This window comes from Muscardinus avellanarius, assembly GCF_963383645.1.
Source record: "Muscardinus avellanarius genome assembly, chromosome: 6".
Lineage (NCBI taxonomy): Eukaryota > Metazoa > Chordata > Mammalia > Rodentia > Gliridae > Muscardinus > Muscardinus avellanarius.
In genome coordinates, this window is record NC_137791.1 from 31727843 (window position 1) to 31746117 (window position 18275).

Here is an 18275-nt window from a genome sequence, read left to right on the forward strand (position 1 = left end):
AAATAGGGCTAGGGGTGTATCTCGGAGGTAGAATGCCTCTGGTTCCATCCCCAGTACTGAAAAAAAAAAAAAAAAGACAGAAAGAAAGAAAACAATTCTACTCACTATAACCTCAAAAACAATAAAATACCTAGGAAGAAACCTAATCAAAGATGTAAAAGACCTCTACAACAAAAGCTATAAAACATTAAAGAAAGAAATTGAAGAAGACCTTAGAAGATGGAAAGATCTCCCATTCTCATGGATAGGCAGAATAAATATCAAATTAGCCATTCTGCCAAAATTGATCTATAGATTAAATGCGATTCCAAATAAAATACCAATGCAATTCTTCATAGACCTAGAAAAATCAGTCATGAATTTTATATGGAGAAAGAAAAACCCAGAATAGCCAAAACAGTCCTCAGCAATAAATGCCAGGCAGAAGGCATCACAATCCTGGACTTCAAATTATTCTATAGAGCAATAGTAGTAAAAATAGCATAGCATTGCCACAACAACAGACAGACTGACCAGTGGTATAAAATAGAAGATACAGAAACAAATCCACACACCTGTTGTCAATTTATCTTTGCCAAAGGGGCCAAACTTGTATTCTGGATAAAAGACAGCATTTTCAACAAATGGTGCTGGGAGAACTGACTATCCATTTGTAGAAAGATGGAACTAAATCCTTACATCTCACCATGCACAGGAATCAACTTGAGATGGATCAAAGACTTAGAAATTAGACCAAAGACTGTGAAGCTATTAGAAGAGGGCATAGGATCAACTCTCCAACATATAGGGACAGGAAGTAACTTTTTCAAAAAGACCCCCAAAGTGCAGAAAATTAAAGCAGGAATTAACAAGTGGGATGACATCAAACTAAAAATTTCTTTTCATCAAAGGAAATCATCAAGAACCTAAAGAGAAAGCCTACAGAATGGGAGAAGATCTTTACCAGCCACCACTCTGATAGAGGGCTAATATCCAGAATATACAAAGAGCTCAGAAGACTCTACACTAGCAAAACAAACAACCCAATTAGGAAATGGGCACCTGAACCTAATAGACACTTCACAAAGAGATACAAATGGCCAATAGATACATGAAAAGATGTTTAACATCATTAGCTACCAGGGAGATGCAGATCAAAACTATGCTGAGATTCCATCTAACCCCAATCAGAGTGCCAAGCATAAAGAAATCAAACAACAAATGTTTGTGAGGAAGTGGGGAAAGAGGAACTCTTTTACACTGTTGGTGGGAGTACAAACTAGTTCAGCTGCTATGGAGATCAATGTGGAGATTCCTTAGAAAACTAGGAATAGATCCACCATATGATCCAGCTATCCTCTCCTGGGTATTTGTCCAAAAGGGTTGAAATCGCCGGGCGTGGTGGCGCATGCTTGTAATCCCCGTGCTTGGGGGCGGAAACAGGAGGATCACGCAGGTTCGAAGTCAGCCGCGCTGGCTTAAGAGATCCTGTTTTCCAATTAAAAAGTATAAAATAGGTCTGGGAGTGTAGCCCGGAGGTAGAAGGGCTTCCAGGAACCCCAGTACCACCAAAAAAAAAAGGTTGAAATCAGAGAAATAGTGTAACAAATGCATACCCATGTTCATTGCAGCACAATTTGTAATAGCCAAAATATGCAGCTAATCTAGGTCTCCACCAACAGATAAATGGATTGCAATATTATGGGAAATACACACAATGGAATTCTACTCAGCTATAAAGAAGAACAAAATCATGTCATTCGCAAAAAGATGAAAAAACCTGGAGAAAATTATGTTAAGTGAAATCAGCCAAGCACAGAAAAAGAAGTGACTTATGTTTCCTCAAATATGCTCAAACTAGGGAGTATTAGGGATACCAGAGGGACTCCAGACAATGGAGGAGAAACCTCAGCAAAGCTAGAATGGCAGAATAGGAGAAGAAAAAGGCTGAGGTTGATTAATGCACGAGCTACATCTGAATTTGTATAAAAATATAAATATAGCATGGTTAACCTGGACACTCATTATTGGAAAAGGGGGATGGGGAAGTGGGGAGGGAGGGTACCAAGCACAGTCTGAGTATGGCATTTTCAATATGTTCCACATAAAAATAAAATAAATAAATAAATACGTGTTTAATGATACAAAAAGAATAAAAAAATAGGGCAGGGGTGTAGCTTGGATGTTGAATGCCCCTGGGTTCCATCCCCAGACCCACAAAAAAAGATTATAATATAAATCTTTAACTAAATATGTTGATAAAAATGAAATTTATGTTCTTTGCCTTCAAAGAACAACAGCCAGAGGAACACCAACCATGTCTTTCTATTAACTTATGAAATAGTTTATTAAATATCAAGAAGTTAAATTTCAGTAAAAATGGTGATTTAAGTAGTTACTTTTTACTATACCTAAGAATGATGAGATATTTTATTCCATAATATATACTATTACCTGAAAGTAAATGACATATTTATTAAGTGAGTAAATCAACAAAATAAATAATGTTTAGTGATTGTATAAAATGGCACTGATAAATATACAAAATCAACATCATACTTATTTCATAACATGAATTTTTATAAGTAAAATATGAATGTTGACTAAACAATAAAAATGTAAAATGATTAAAATTTTACCACAAGAGATTATGATGCCAGGTATATATTGCATATGTGTGAAGATTATACATATATATATATATATATATATATATATATATATATATATATATGTGTGTGTGTGTGTGTGTGTGTGTGTGTGTGTTTGTGTGTGTATTTTCACCCTTTATATTCAATTTTCTTAGGGAAATACTTATTTTCAGTAAATGTAACACTGTAACACTTACTCTTTGGCATAAGGTATGTAGAAATTTAAGTAAATAAAACCATATAAAATGAATGATTAAAATACTATCACTAATAACCAATTTTATAGTTATTTAGTTTATATGATTTTTTTGAGTTGAATTTAATAATTTAGTTTAAACTGTGCAACAATAATATTTAAAAGAGATGGTAGAAGGTTTGCAATTGTTTAATTTTATAAAATAACTTCAAGCAAAAACTGATGTGTCACAGAAGTAAATCTTAAAAATAGAGAACAATCTGAAAACTAAAGGGCATACAACATGTAAAGTGTATTCTTTAGAGGAATCCATATTTTAGTGCACTGATTTTGTGGACATGAGTGTTCAATCTTAATTTTCTTGTAAACTTTTTTCTTTATTTGAATTTATATGAATATATATACATATATATGCATACAATGTATATATATACATATAATGTATATATATAATGTATATATACATACATATATATATACACATATATACTATATATGTATATTCATATATATGGGTATATATATATATATATATATATACACACACACACACACTCAGAATATATATTCTTTTGTGAGAAGAATTTACACAAGAAACAGTATATTCTGTTTATACATTTATACATTCAGGTATCTTCAAACTATTGCAGTTTGACAAACTGTTAGGTAGTTAAATTAGAGATAAGCAGGGCAGGGAAAGGAATGGGAGAGAGGACCCAGCCAGCTCTCATGAGAAGAGACAAAGTAGTCAGTTTTACACACTTGTAATCCCAACATTTGTGAGGCTGAGACAGGAGGATTGCAGCTTCAGTGCTAGCCTTTGCAACTTAGTGAGGCTCTCAGGAATTTAGGGAGACCTTGTTTCCTAATAAAAAAGAAAATAGATAGGGTGTGTAGCCTGAAGGTAGAATGCCCCTGGGTTCCATCCCCAGTACTGTACCACACACACAGAAGAGAAAAGGAGATTCATCACCTCAGCTGCAATAGTCATTTTAGATCCCCTTCCTTGTGGTTTCATGTAGACCCCTAGGGGAAAATTTCCAACACTTGAAAACATCTCAGGTACACTAAACTGTGGCATAAAAAGAAAACATTTATTCCCCCAAATGCATATACATGAAGGGGAAGTTTCCAGAGTAAATAAATCGCACCAGGTGAAGAACTTACTGACCTTTTCCACTTCCTGAAATTAACTGGTCCAGACCCTTCTCTGGAATGTACCTCTTTAACACTGCCTTCTCTTAAGCTGCATTCTACTTCCCTAAATAAGCCTTTATATTCCCCTGTTTGTGCTTTCTTTTGGGAAACAAGGGTTGAGATGAGAGATCACTGCATTATAATGTTTATTTCTCCCTTTAACAAAACATCTTCTTATTTCCAATTTACAAGGCAAAACAAAGTCAAGACAAAACAAATTGGTCAATCTGGCAATGAAAAATAATTTCAGAACAAAAAAGCTTTTTTTTTTTTTGCTTTGAGATATATCATAATATACTAGTTTGGCAGAGGATTTTATTAATCTATGCTTCATATAAGAATATATTTGAACTTGTTAAAAACTGCTTTTAAATTATGATATAGATTAGTTTGTGGTTGATGAAGGATAACATGGGTCCTGTGTGGATTATACAGGAATGAGAACACATTATTCATATTTTCTAGTATATTACTTTTGTAAATCATGAGCTTAAATGATTACTAATATTAGGTTTTAAAGCGCTTGTATAAATAAAGTAGCAGAGTTCACCTTGTAGTCTTTTTAGATTCCTCAGAGGAGGCACTGCATAATTTCACTTTTGGTCCAATACAAATAGACAAGATGACAGAGGAAAGCAGTGGTTTAAAAGGTGGCCTTTTGCAATGCAATAAAATGTAAAGCTTCCACACAAAGGACATGGGAGTGGTTTCTTTACTGAACAGTGCTGTGTTTACTTAAATGTCAGGAATGATCTTGATTCAAAATTTAGCATAAAACTCAATACAAGAATCGATCACCCCAAAGCCTATAAATACAAAATGCCTGACAGAGGCCTTGACAAACACAGAATTTATCAGAAAACAAGCCAGTTGCAGATCCATGTAACAAATCCAAAGCTTCGCTCTGTTGAGCTGTCTTTTTCTGCAGAATAGAGTTAAGATTGACTGGTGCAAGGTTAGGCAACCTTTCTGAGGCAATAGTAAGGATACATAAAGTCCTTTTTGGAAGGGGGATGGCAGGAAGCAGGACTGGGAAGTTTTCACAAGGAAAGGGGGAAAGCTGTGAGAACAGCACAGGAATGGGAAATTAGCAGATGGCATGCCAAGAAAATTAGAGCTCTTGTCACCACATTGACTGTGATAATCTCCTTGCCTTGCTAACTATAATTAGAAATGGAAAGTGTCATTTTACTTTCTTCTGAAAGAGTCCTTATTTTTCTAATATATGATATAAAATAACTATGTTACAGTTATCAGTTAAAATCCCATGTATTTTACTTCCAGTTTGTTGTATGTGAGAGTCTTCAGTGTGGCTACATTTGTAAACTAATCATATATCACACAAACAGTAAAATATTGATTTGATCAATTTAAACAAAAAGTAGTATGCTGAGAGCTTTTTTTTTTTTTTACTAACTGGTAATGTAATAATGAGTGCTTGGGAAATAAAGACAGTAGAAAATACTTTAAAATATTTTTTATTTCTTTAGTATTTTAAACACTCCAGAATTTATTCCTTACTTGTATTATAAAAGTATAAAAAGGAACTGAACAGAATTTTTGTGTGGTAAGAGGTCTTTGCCTGATTATATTTTCCCTTCTAGAGGGAGAATAATCTATGCATTTTAAAACTGCAATTCCATGAAGCAAGATGATCATAAAGCTACCTGAATTAAATCAATATTTTAATTTTCAAATAAATTATAAATGTCCAGGAGATATATGTTTAGGGAAATTATTTTAAGACATATTTGTAAGATAGTTCCAAAGATATATTTCACTGTTGTCACATAAATTGTTACATGGAAAATTAATGGCAGAAACTAGCCCAGACATTTCTTTCCATTAAATGTAGTAGAAAGCTATCAATATTGTGCCTTTCTTTACTTACCATACTTAGTGAAAACACCAAGGAGTACTACAGAATTTTTGACAATGGTATAAACGTGGATATTCTATAGATCTTGAGTTAATCACAGCTTAGTCATGGAACAATTCAGTGACCTCCTGCATGTTTTTAGCTGGACAAGTATCTCATATGTTTTCACTTGAAAAGTGAAGGCAACTTAGGCTGTTGCATGAAATGTATTTAATACAGTGCTGGCTCACAAAAGCTTTCAAACCAGAACACTTTTATTTAATATTAATACCTTGAGTCAGAAGCTTTATCAACATGACTTGGAAGTGAAAAGTTGTTTATTTAAGCATTTGATCTAGTTAATTAAAAAAATTTTAATTTGTGCATTGTAGTCATACATCTTAATTGAGTACAAGATGGTAGAGGTACACATGTACACATCACCTAATTAGCCCTTACCCAATTCCCACCCTATTTCCTCCCCCACCCTCTTTCTAATGTTTGGCTTAGTGATTGATTTTGATATTTTGTGAATGCACATTATGTACATTAGGAAGTTTCCCTCTTTCCATCTCTCATCCCCCTCAGTTAGGTTGCCTTATATGCTCATCTATACTTTTTCCTTCTTTGTCTAGAGTTTTTCCTATGACCGATTTTGTCACTAGCTTCGGCATATTAGGGAGAGTATCCAATTTCTTACTTTTTGTGACTAACTAATCTCACCTAATGTTCTCCAGTTTCATCCATTTCCCTGTAAATGATCTAATTTTGTTCTTTATGGCTGAGTAAAATTCCATTGTGTAGATATCCCATAGTTTTGTAATCCATTCACCTGTTGATAGACATCTTGGCTGGTTCCATAGTTTGGCAATTGTGAATTGTGCATCTATGAACATAGATACACATGCATTTGTTTGGTAGTTTGGTGAATACTATTCTTTTAGGTGGATACTTAGAAGTGTTATTGCTGGATCATATGGTAGGTTCATTCCCATTCTTCTGAGAATCCTCCATACTGTTTCCAAAGTGGTTGCAGTAATATGCAATCCCACCAACAATGTATTAGAGTTCCCACTTTTCCATATCCTAACCAGCATTTGTTGATTTTGTTTTCAATGATTGCCATTCTATTTGGAGTAAGGTGAAATCTCAGGGTATTTTTAATTTGTGTCTATCTGATTGCTAATGATGGTGAGCATTTTCTTATACATTGGCCATTTGAATTTCTTCTATCATGAAATGTCTATTTAATTCACTCACCCATTTTGATTGAGTTATTTTTTTCTTAGTGCTGAGTTCCTTGAGTTTCTTGATTTCACCCCTTATTTCTTCTATGATCCATTCTTCATTCAGCAGTGTGGTGTTCAGTTTCCACATGTTTATGTGGTTTCTCTGGGTCTTTTAATAGCTGATTTCTAGTTTCATTCTATATAGTATGAAAAGACACAGGGAAGTATGTAACATTTTTTAACTTGCTAGTGCTCACTTTGTGGCCCAGGATGTAATCTATTGTGGAGAATATCCCATGAACAACTGAGAAAAATGACTTTGCTGTAGTTGGGTGGAATATTCTATATGTGTCCAGTAGGTTCATTTAATTTGTGGTGTTCTTTAGATCTGAGGGATCTTTACTACCTTTTGTGTAGAAGATCAGTCTATCTGTATGAAAGAGGTGTTGAAGTCTCCCAGTATTATTGTATTGGGACTTATGTGTGACTTAATGTCACAAATAGTTTGTTTTATGAAAGTAGATGCACCTATATTGACTATTGTTATTTTGTCTTGCTAAATTCTTCTTTTTAATCAGTACAAAATGACCTGCTTTGTATCTTCTGATAAGCTTTGACTTGATGTCTAACTTGTCTGATATCATAGTTACTACTCCTGCTTGTCTTTGAGTTCTGTTGGCATGGGTTCCCTTGCTCCAACCCTTTTTCTTAGTCTTTTACTATCTTTATTTGTAAGATGTGCTTCTAAAGCAGCAAATAGATGGATTCTAGTTTGTAATTCATTTTGCCACCTTATGTCTTTTTACTGGGGAGTTGAGGCCATTTATTTTCATTGTGGTTATTGAGAGATGATATTTAATTCCTAACATTTTGAATTTTAGCTTCTGTTTGAGATAGTGTTTGTTTTTCTTTGCTTAGTTGTGTGCTTGATGAAAATTTTTATTTCTGTGGTTCTGTCATGTATTACTTATTTCTCCTTTGCAGTTAATCTCTTTGAGTACTTTCTCTATTGCTGGTTTGAAGGACATACATTCTTTCAGCTTTTGTTTGTTGAGAAGATTTTTATTTCACCACTGAATTTGAGAGATAGTTTTGCTGAGTTGAATATTTAGGGCTACAAATTGTTTTTTTTTTTTCTTCAGAGTTTGGAATATGTTCCTCCAGGCCCTTCTGGATTTCATGACTTATTTGGGAAGTCTGGAATGATTCTAATTGGTTTGCTGCTAAATGTCACTTTGTCTTTTGTTTTTGTTGCCTTTAAGATCCCCTCCTTGGCTTCTATGTTGGTCAGTTTGAATATTATATGGCATGATAAACTTTTTCTCTGATTTTGTCTAGTGGGGTTTCTATAATTTTTCTGTACCTGTGTATTGACCTCTTGTTCTATGTTTGAAAAATTTCCTGATATTGCTTCTTTGAAAGATTGTTGATCCATATGGTTTTACCTCCACCCCCTTCTATGCCTATTATTCTTAGGTTAGGTCTTTTAAGATGGGCCCATATCTCTTCAATGTCCAGTTCATGCTGTTGAATTTTTTTTCTAAATTATATGGTATGTGTTCATTTTTTGAGGGATCAACTTCTAAGAGTGAGATTCTATTCTCCATGTGGTCTAATCTATTTTTTATTGTTTAATCTGAGGCCTTGACTTCAATGATTGCATTCTTTATTTCTTTCAGACTCTCTATATTCTTTTTAGAAGTTCTGTATAATTTCTACTGTTAAATTTCTGATTTGTCCTTTAGGTGATCTCTGCAATTCTGTTATCAGGTGCTGTTTTTCTAGGGTTGTGGGAGCTCATTGCTTTGTTGTTATTCCTTTTGCTCATTATTTCAGAAGTTTATATCTGTTGCTTTTAGTAGATTTCTCTCAGTCTCTAGATGTCAGCTGATATATCCAGGGACAAGTTGTTTTGTATTCAACAGTGAAGGTTGAATAGTAAAAGGAACGTGAAGTTGTAAATGGCACAGATAGAATTGAATAGAATAAGAGTATGAGTTTGGGAAGGTAGTATATAATAGAGATTATAGATAGTGAATATGTAGTAGTATTCTCATAACCAATGTAGAATATTTAGTATAAGATATGAAGTGGATTTAATACAAGACAAAGAAGAGAAAAGAAGAGAGAAAAAGATAAAAAAGAAAAGGGATGGAGAGAAAAGAGTAGGTATGTACAAGGGAAAAGGCTTGTGAAAGGAGTGGGGAAGAGAGCAAACAAATGAGTATACATACAAAAGAAAAAAAAGAACAACAAAAGAATGTAACCCTGCAAATGTGTGAATACTCAGTAGACTTGGCCTCTGCAGTCTCTCTCTGTGCAGACACTGAGTGCCACTGGCTGTTTCTTACTGCAATCCTTGTTCTTGGAGTCTTTCTCAGTCTATAACTATGGCTGGTATCAATGAGGCTTCATCTAGTTTTAGGTGTAAGTGTCCCTCCATGTTTTTGTCCAATATGGAGCCTGAGTCTCCCCTTGTGTGTGTAGGTGGTAGGTGCCTCTGAGAACAAACCTAGTGTATATGTAAGAGTCTCTGTTCTTCACAACTAGGGCTGTGTTGATCTGACTTCTCCCGATTCACCATGATTTGGTGTTCTTTGTTGATCTCAGAGATCCTACTAGTTGGATAAAATGTCAAGTTAGGTCTCCCTCCATGCTTTACCTGATGCAGAGCCTGAGTCTCTCCAAGCCTCTGTTATGTCCAACAGCATATTTTATCTTCACCTTTGTCAGGCTGAACCACAAAGTCTCAGGCCCAGTGAGTTTATCACAGTTATGGGAGTCCCTGTGGGTGCTATGCTGAGCATTCTCCTTCAGGAAGGTGCATTCACTTACAGCATTGTTGAGTGACACTCTGGATCATTGTAGGGTGTGGTGAACTCAGTATTCACTGCTGCAAGTTATAGCCAGTGTTTGCACAGGAGGAATTGATGGATTACAATTCTGATGAGCTGCAGCCACTTGCTTCATTTCTAGTCATAGTCATTTTTTTTTTTCTGTGAGTCTCTGGTGGTCCAGCATGGTGAGGCAAGATGACAACACTGTGGTGCCCACGGTTGTAGCTGTCAGAGGTGGGCAGGGCTCTTTCTGCTCTCTGATCAGTCTTCTAGCTTTTTTTCCTGCCTTTTTCAACTTATAATGCTCTTTTTAAAGTTGTGTTGCTTTCTTTCTTTTGCCAGAATGATGTTTTTATGGCAATGGAGACAGAGTGTAAGCAATACAGATATGTGTTACTTCCCTCGGTCACCATCTTCCAAGAAGCTTTTAAAAATAAACTTTTAATTGCTCTCAGGCTGTTATTAAATAATGTCCAAGTATGAAAGTTGTCATTTTAGGCACCCCACCATGACCTACTCACCTCTGTGTCTCCTTTCCCCCATCTTCCTTCTTCCCATCATACACTTGCAAATACAATTGTTTCTTTGGAACAAATGACTCACTCTGTAAACACATGGTTTCCTCCACCATCATTGCTTGCCATTTTCTAGCCTTTGTTTAAAATATTTTTTAATGTTTTTTCAGGCTCCACACTATCATTTAAAAAAATCCTGTAAAAATCTTTTTTCTTTTTATTTGTCATTGTGTCTCCCTTACCTCCCCAATTGTCATGCTAGGGAAAACCATAAAAATTTCCCTCATTTGATCTAGAAAATTCAATCAATTCCTCATCTGAAAATTTTTTATAAGCCTGTCTTTTTTCTTCTATTTGTGCATGCATGTTTTATCCATTTGTGTACTTCTTCCTCAAAAGAGCACCTTGCACAGATGAGATGCTTTATGAAGAGTAACTGAATGGATACTACATTTCTCATGTCTTCAAAACTAGTTACTAACCCTGATAACAACTGCTCATGGCATGTTACAGGAGTTCTTAAGAATAAAAAGATAATTGTAATAATTACCATTCAAACTTTAAAAAATTCTAAATCTCACAAGGATCTTAATTTAGAAATAGAAACTTAGCTGGGTGTGGTGGCTCACGCTTGTAATCCCAGCATTTGGGAGGCTGAGACCGGAGGATCGCGGTTCGCGGACAGCCTCAGCTACTTAGTGAGTCCCTCTGCAACTCAGTGAGACCCAGTTTCAAAATAAAGAATAAAAAATAGGGCAGGAGGTGTAGCTTGGAGGTCAAGTGCAGTTGGGTTCCATCCCCAGACCTGCAAAAAAAAAAAAAAAAAAAAAAGAAAAAAATAGAAATAGAAACTTGCATTTTCCTTTCATAGACATTCCTGTAGTTTGAATATTTATCTGTGTTGATTAAAAAGACCCAATTCTAATTATTTAAAACCTGAACTCCCTTTTTTATAAAAAGTATTTGTTTTCTGAATTACTTAGATAGTTGTCATCATTCTCTTTGTGTGGTATATTTCAATTACTGATATTATTCTGTTTTCTGATCCTCTTTCTTTGTCAGAAAATTCTCTCATCCGAAAATCCCATTTTACTACCAGTAATCAGATTGTGCTGTGGCCTGAAAATAACCTTTTTCCTGCTTCATGAACCACTGATGCTGCTGGAGATGAAGAGCAACCACATCCCACCTTTCCTAGGTAAATCTGGATGCTATGTTTACTATGTGCTCAGAAGCCTGGACCTTTTCCAAAATAATAGTGAAGATGGTGATGCAAATGTCTCATGCACCTTGTATTCTTTTTTTTCCCCTCCTGTAAACAACTTTTATATTTGGCATGTTACAGACACAAAAGAGTCAGGCATTTCTTTCTTTTTGGCTTTTGATTTAGCTATGAATAGTTTTTACCATTAGAGATACAGTATGTAATAAATGTAGAAAAGTAAGGCTAGGACAAGACACTGAGCATTTTTGATGAGCAGTATGATAAATCATGATAATCATAAATATACTCACTTATTCATGGAGTCCCTACTTGGTGTCTTATACCAGTTTAGCTGCAAATATTTTTATTAAAAATTTCTAATCAATAATGTTCATTAGTTTTTTTGATGTGACTTTTAATGTTAAATATTGTTAATTTTGTCTTAAATTTATTTCACAAAATTCACAAAAGCTTAAAAATTATGCTTCTTAAAGGAGTACTATGTAACAATTTGATAAGTACATTGTGTAGTGTTAAAATTAGGGTAAACATATTTATCTCAACATCATTTGTTCATGGTGTTCAAGAATAAATTGTTTTTCATCAGTCTCATACAATCAGGTGTGGGTATGGTGGCACATGCCTAATAATCTCAGCCCTTGAAAGGCTGAGACAGGAAGATCACAGGTTGGAGGCCAGCCTCAGCAACTTAGTCAGACTTTAAAAAAAAATACAAGAAGGGTTGGGATTGTAGCTTGAGAATTTATATTTGTTACTAAGTTCCATTGCTTCTCATAATAAGCTGTGACTTTCAGTATCAGCTTCATCAGTTTTAAAGTTAATATAGTAATTCCTAGTTACTAAATTCCTATATCTATCTCTCAAGTGGTTACAAATTTGGATGGGAAAGAGGGGCTTTATTTACTGTGTCTCTAAAGATTCTATATTTAAATTTAAAAGAAACAGAATTTGTGGTGAAGTGAGGTGTCAAAGGCACACTTCAGCAAACCCAAGGGATAGAGGGCACATTACAAGGAATTAATTAATAAGCATACAGATGGTAGCAAAACTACTCGGCAGAAGCCTTGTGTTTTAACATATCACAGAGAAAATCCACCTGTGAACGATGTTGGTTTAGCTTTTTTAAATTTGTTAATGGAATTTAGTCTTGGATATATTGCAGATCTAAAACAAATAATCTCCTTTAAAAAGAGATATGCTCCAAATTCCCTAAATGGAAGCCAGGAAAATAAGTTTAGGCCACTTTTAAAAGAGGAAGGAAGAAGGCTGAGGTTGATTAATGGAGGAGCTACATTTGAATATGTGTGTAAGTGTGAATGTAGCAGGGTCAGGCTGGACTCTCATTGTGGGGGAGGGAAGGGGCCACCAAGTACTGTGTGAATGCATGCCACTGTCAATATGATCCACATTATGATGTAAAACTATACTGTACCAATAAAATAAAAGAAGATAGACACAACCTTTATTGCTGCTCATTCTTTCACTTACATCCTGAAAATATGTGCAATTGGAATTATAGACAATTTCTATCTAGCCTACATTCTGAGTGAATAAACTGCAGGGTTTACCAAGTTCTCTAAACAATAACCAGGAACCCAATTGTTCATTTAGGACAACAGGACAACAGTGTACTGCTTGGAGATTTTCTTTTCTTTTTCTTTTTCTTTTTTTTTTGAGAAAGATAGTTTGAGCGCTGATTTTCAATTACTAAGCTGACAATTTTAGTACTTTTCTTTTTCCTAAAGAATTTAGCCCACATATTTTTCAGGAAAAATAAATACTTCAATCCAGCATGAAAAAAAATCTAACATATATATGTGTGTGTGTGTGTGTGTGTGTGTGTGTGTGTATGTGTATATGTATGCATATATATGTATATATATACACACATATATGTATATGTGTATATGTACATACATATATACATATATACATACATATACATACACACACACACACACACACACACACACACACACACACATAGTGGTGCTGAGGGAGTTGAACCCAGGGGTGCTCTACCTCCAAAGTACATCCTCAGGCTGATATAATTTGTTTTATTTGGAAATAGGGTCTTGCTAACTTTCTGAGAATCTCATTTAAGTATCTGAGGCTAGCTTTGAATCTGCTATCCAGATAGGCTGAATACAAGTCTATAATAACTTGATACAAGAATGAAGTGTGTAATTATTAAATAAGTTTGTTAGTACTTTTATGTTATCAAAACTTTATTATTTCTTTGTGTTGCAACCATTTACATTTTCTTAGTTCTTTATTAAATGTACAATAAATTGTTATAAGCTATGGTCAACCTATCAAGCTATAGAACACTAGAACATTTTTCTCCTATTTAACTGTATTTTACTAGCTGTTATTTAACCTCCCTCCTTACAGCCTTTTTCTTCCCTAAGTAGCCTCTACTGATCACTATTTTAGTATGTCTATGAGGACAACTATTTATACTTCTACACATAAGTGAGAACATGTGGCATTTGTCTTCTTTTGCCTGGTACATTTCAATTAACATAATGTTTTCTACTTTAATAAATTTTATTGCAAATGACAAAATTTTGTTTTTTAAAGTAGCTGAGTAATATCCCCTTGTGTATATACCACACATTCTTTATCCATTCATTCATTAGTGGACAACCTGGTTGATTTTATCTGGTGGTGGTTGTGAATAGTGCTGTAATAAACACGCAGTGCAAATCTCTCTTTGACCTAAGGATACCATTTCCTTTGGATATGTAACTAGTAATGTCATTACTGGATCATACAATAGTTCTAATTTTAGTATTATTTGTGGACTGGGGTGGAACTCAGGGACATTCTACCTTTGAGGCACATCCCTAGCCCTGTTTTATTTCTTATTGTGAAACAGAGGCTTTTTAGGTTGATGAGGGTCTTGCTAAATTGCTCAGTTTGGCCTAGAATTTGCAATCTTCCTGTCTCAGCCTCCCAAGTACTGGGATTACAGGCATGTGCCACCATGACTAGCTTATTTTTAGATATTTGATAAACTCTCACATTATTTTCCATAGTGTACTAATTCCATTCCCATCAAGAGTGTATTAGAATTTCGCTTTCTGCAGCTTTGGTAGCATTTGTTATTTATTTATTTTTTTATAAGATTTTCAAACTTGTGATGATATCTCGTTATGGTTTTAATGCATGCTTCTCCAGTGGTTAGTGATGTTGGGTATTTTTTAATAGTTTCATCTATTTGGATATTTTCTTTCGGGAAATTTCTGGTAGTGCTTTAGCAGTTCTTTCATTGACTTCTATAAATTTTGGTATATCCTGCTTCATTTTTATGTTTCTAGAAATCCTTTTTGATATTTTTGCTGACCCAATGATTATTTAAGATCATGTCATTTAATTTCCATGTATTTGTACATTTTTATGGTTCATCTTGATATTATTCTTTTCATACTCTGTATATTAAGTACCTCTAAGATGAGTAGTTTGCAAATATTTCTTTCCAGCTATAGGTTGTCTCTTCAGTAAATTGATTCAGTAAATTTGCTGTGACAAAGCTTCTTTGTTTGATATAATTTAATTTGACTATTTTTCCTTTTTTTTCCTTGTGCTTTTTGGACAATGATTAACTCTTAATGTACATTTGAAAATAAAGTAATGGACTTCATTATATACTCTTTTCAGATTCCCCAAAGGAGGTGCTTTGCATAACTTAGATTTTAGTTCAATACTTATAGAAAAGGTGGCAGAGGTGTGCAGTGGTTCCTTAATTTAAATGGTTGTCTTTTGTAATTTCAATAAATATAAAGCTGTTATACCTCTTTTATACAGATGATTGGGAAACAGCTTCCATACTAGATAGTCTGTGTTTAATAAATATCAGGAGTTATTTTCATTGAAAATTTAGCATAAAACACTTTACTAGAATTGATCATCTCAAAGGCCCACATACCCTGAGAAACAAAATTTTTATCAGAAAATGAGTCAATTGCAGATGCATGGGAAAAAATGAGCAGCAGAGTTCTGCTGAGCAAGTTTTTTTTTCTGCTAAATAGGGATGATTTTTGTTTTTGTCTCTGTTTTATTTTTTTCTGCTCTTATCTTTGTTATTTCCTTTCTTCTACCAATTTTTGGTTTGGTTTGTTCTAGTTTCAGTTTCTTGAATTGCATCATTAAACTATTTATAGAATCTTTCTAGTTCTTGATGTAGGCATTTGTTGCTGTGAACTTCCCTCTTAGTACTGCTTTTGCTGACTCCTGTAGATTTTGGTATATTATTTTTCCATTCTAAAGTTCAATAAATGCTTAAATTTCTCTCATTTTTTCTTTTCTTTTTTTGGGGGGGGTGGTACTGGGGATCCTGGAAGCCCTTCTACCTCCGGGCTACACTACCAGCCCTATTTTTATATTTTTATTTGGAAACAGGGTCTCCTAAGCCAGCGCGCGGCTGGCTTCAAACCTGTGCGATCCTCCTGTCTCTGCTTACCAAGCGCGGGGATTACAAGCGTGGCCAATGACTGGCCTTAAATTTTTCTTTTGATTTTTGTGCTCGCCCAATGTTTATTGAACTTTCATGCTTCTGTATAACTTCTATAGTACCTATTGTGCTGACTTCTGATTTTATTCTCTTGTGGTTAAAGAATAAACCTACTATTTCCTTTTAAACACTTTTTTGAGATTTGTTTTGTGTGGCTTAATATATGGTCTAATGAGAAGAACTGTGTATTCTTCACTGATGGATAAAATGTTCTGTGTCTGTTAGGTCCATTTGTTCTACAGTATAGTTTATTTGGTTGTTATTATTGTTGATTTTCTGTCTAGATGATATTTCCATTAAAGAAAGTAGTGTTGAAGTCCTCAACTATTATGGTATTGAAACATATCTGTCCTTTAGATTTAATAATATTTGTTTTATAGAACTGGATGCTCAGGCATCTGGTACATATTCTTTACAGTGGTTATATTCTACTTTTGAATTTGTCACTTTATCATTATGTAATAACTTTGTTTAGTTTTAGATTTTTACTTAGTTCATTTTGTCTCATATAAACATAATTATTTACACTCACTTATATTTTCTATTTGCCTAGAATATACATACCTTCACTTTTTCTGTGTGCCTTTCCTGGAGAAGTCAAACTTTTTTTGTATATAGTATCACTGTGCTTTGTTTAGGTTATTCATTCAGTCAATCTGCAGTTTTTTATTGGGAGATTTAATCTATTTACATTCAAGATTATTGTTGATAATTGTTAGTGATAATTTTGTCATTTGCTATTTTTTGGTTATTTTGTTTATTATTTGCTTTTTGTTAATCTTTGTGGTTTCATGATTCTCTGTGTTAATAACATTTGATCCTTTTCTCCCTTTTTGTGTATCTTATGTACTATGAGTTTTATATTTTTGAGCATTTTCATGATAGTTATCAGCAGCTGATTTCTAGAGATAGGACTCTCTTACAAATTTCTTGTAAGATCAGATAAGTGATGATGAATCTCCCCAGCTTTACTTGTCTTTATCATTCATTTCTAAAGGAAAGCTCTTTTTGCCATAGTATTCTGTGTGTGTGTGTGTGTGTGTGTGTGTGTGTGTGTGTGTGTGTGTGTTCTATCTTTGGGCTACATCCCTATACCTATTTTTTTTTTTAATTTATAAACAGGTTCTCACTAAGTTTCTGAGGCTGGCTTCAAACCTGCGATCCTTGTGTCACACAAGGTGAGTTGTGGAAGGCCTCATTAGGTAGCTGAGGCTGGCCACAAATTTGGGATTCTCCTATTTCAGCCTCTCAACTACTGGGATTATATGCATGCACCACCATGCCTGGCTTAAAGTATTCTTAATTGACAGTTTTTGTTTGTTTTGTCTCTAAACTATATAATCCCATGCTGTCTTGCCTCATAAAGTTTCTGCTACTGAATCTGTTGTAAGTATAATAAGAATTTCCCGATAGGTAACTTGATACTTGTGTCTTGTTTTTAATATTTTTTAGTCTGTCTTTTTTGGCAGTTTGCATATAATATGGCTTAAATAGAACACTTTCTGGTTGATTTTATTTGTAATCTTCTGAGTTTCCTCTATCTGGATGGTATCTTTCATAGTAGAAAGCATTTATTTATTTATTTATTTATTTATTTATTTTTATTTTATTGGTGCACTATAACTATACTATTTGAGGCGAACATAGTAAAGACTTTCTACTGAAGATGTTTTTAGAGTGTCTGTTGGGTAGGTAACATTCACTTTGTTTCTATATCTATATATAATATATAATATGGTATAATAATATAGCCTCCATAGAGCATCTTTAGCTGTAATCAGTGTTGTGAATGCCTCTGGGTATCCTAGTGGCCTTAGCTAAAGTGGTTTGTGAGATGGGTGCTCCGGTTGGGATGTATTCCCCTGAGGCAGAGGAGGTTTCTGGCAGTTCAGGGTGTGGGTGAAGGGAAGTTGTCAATTTTTGGAAGTCACAGGGAGTAGACCACTCTGGTGTGACTTGAAGGTGAGAGATATCTGGCATAGCAGTGGGGAGCAGGGCATTCCTCTGTGTCTTTTGCTCCGGATTCCAGTCTATGCTCCCTGGCCTCTTTGCTACATCCCTACTGCACTCGG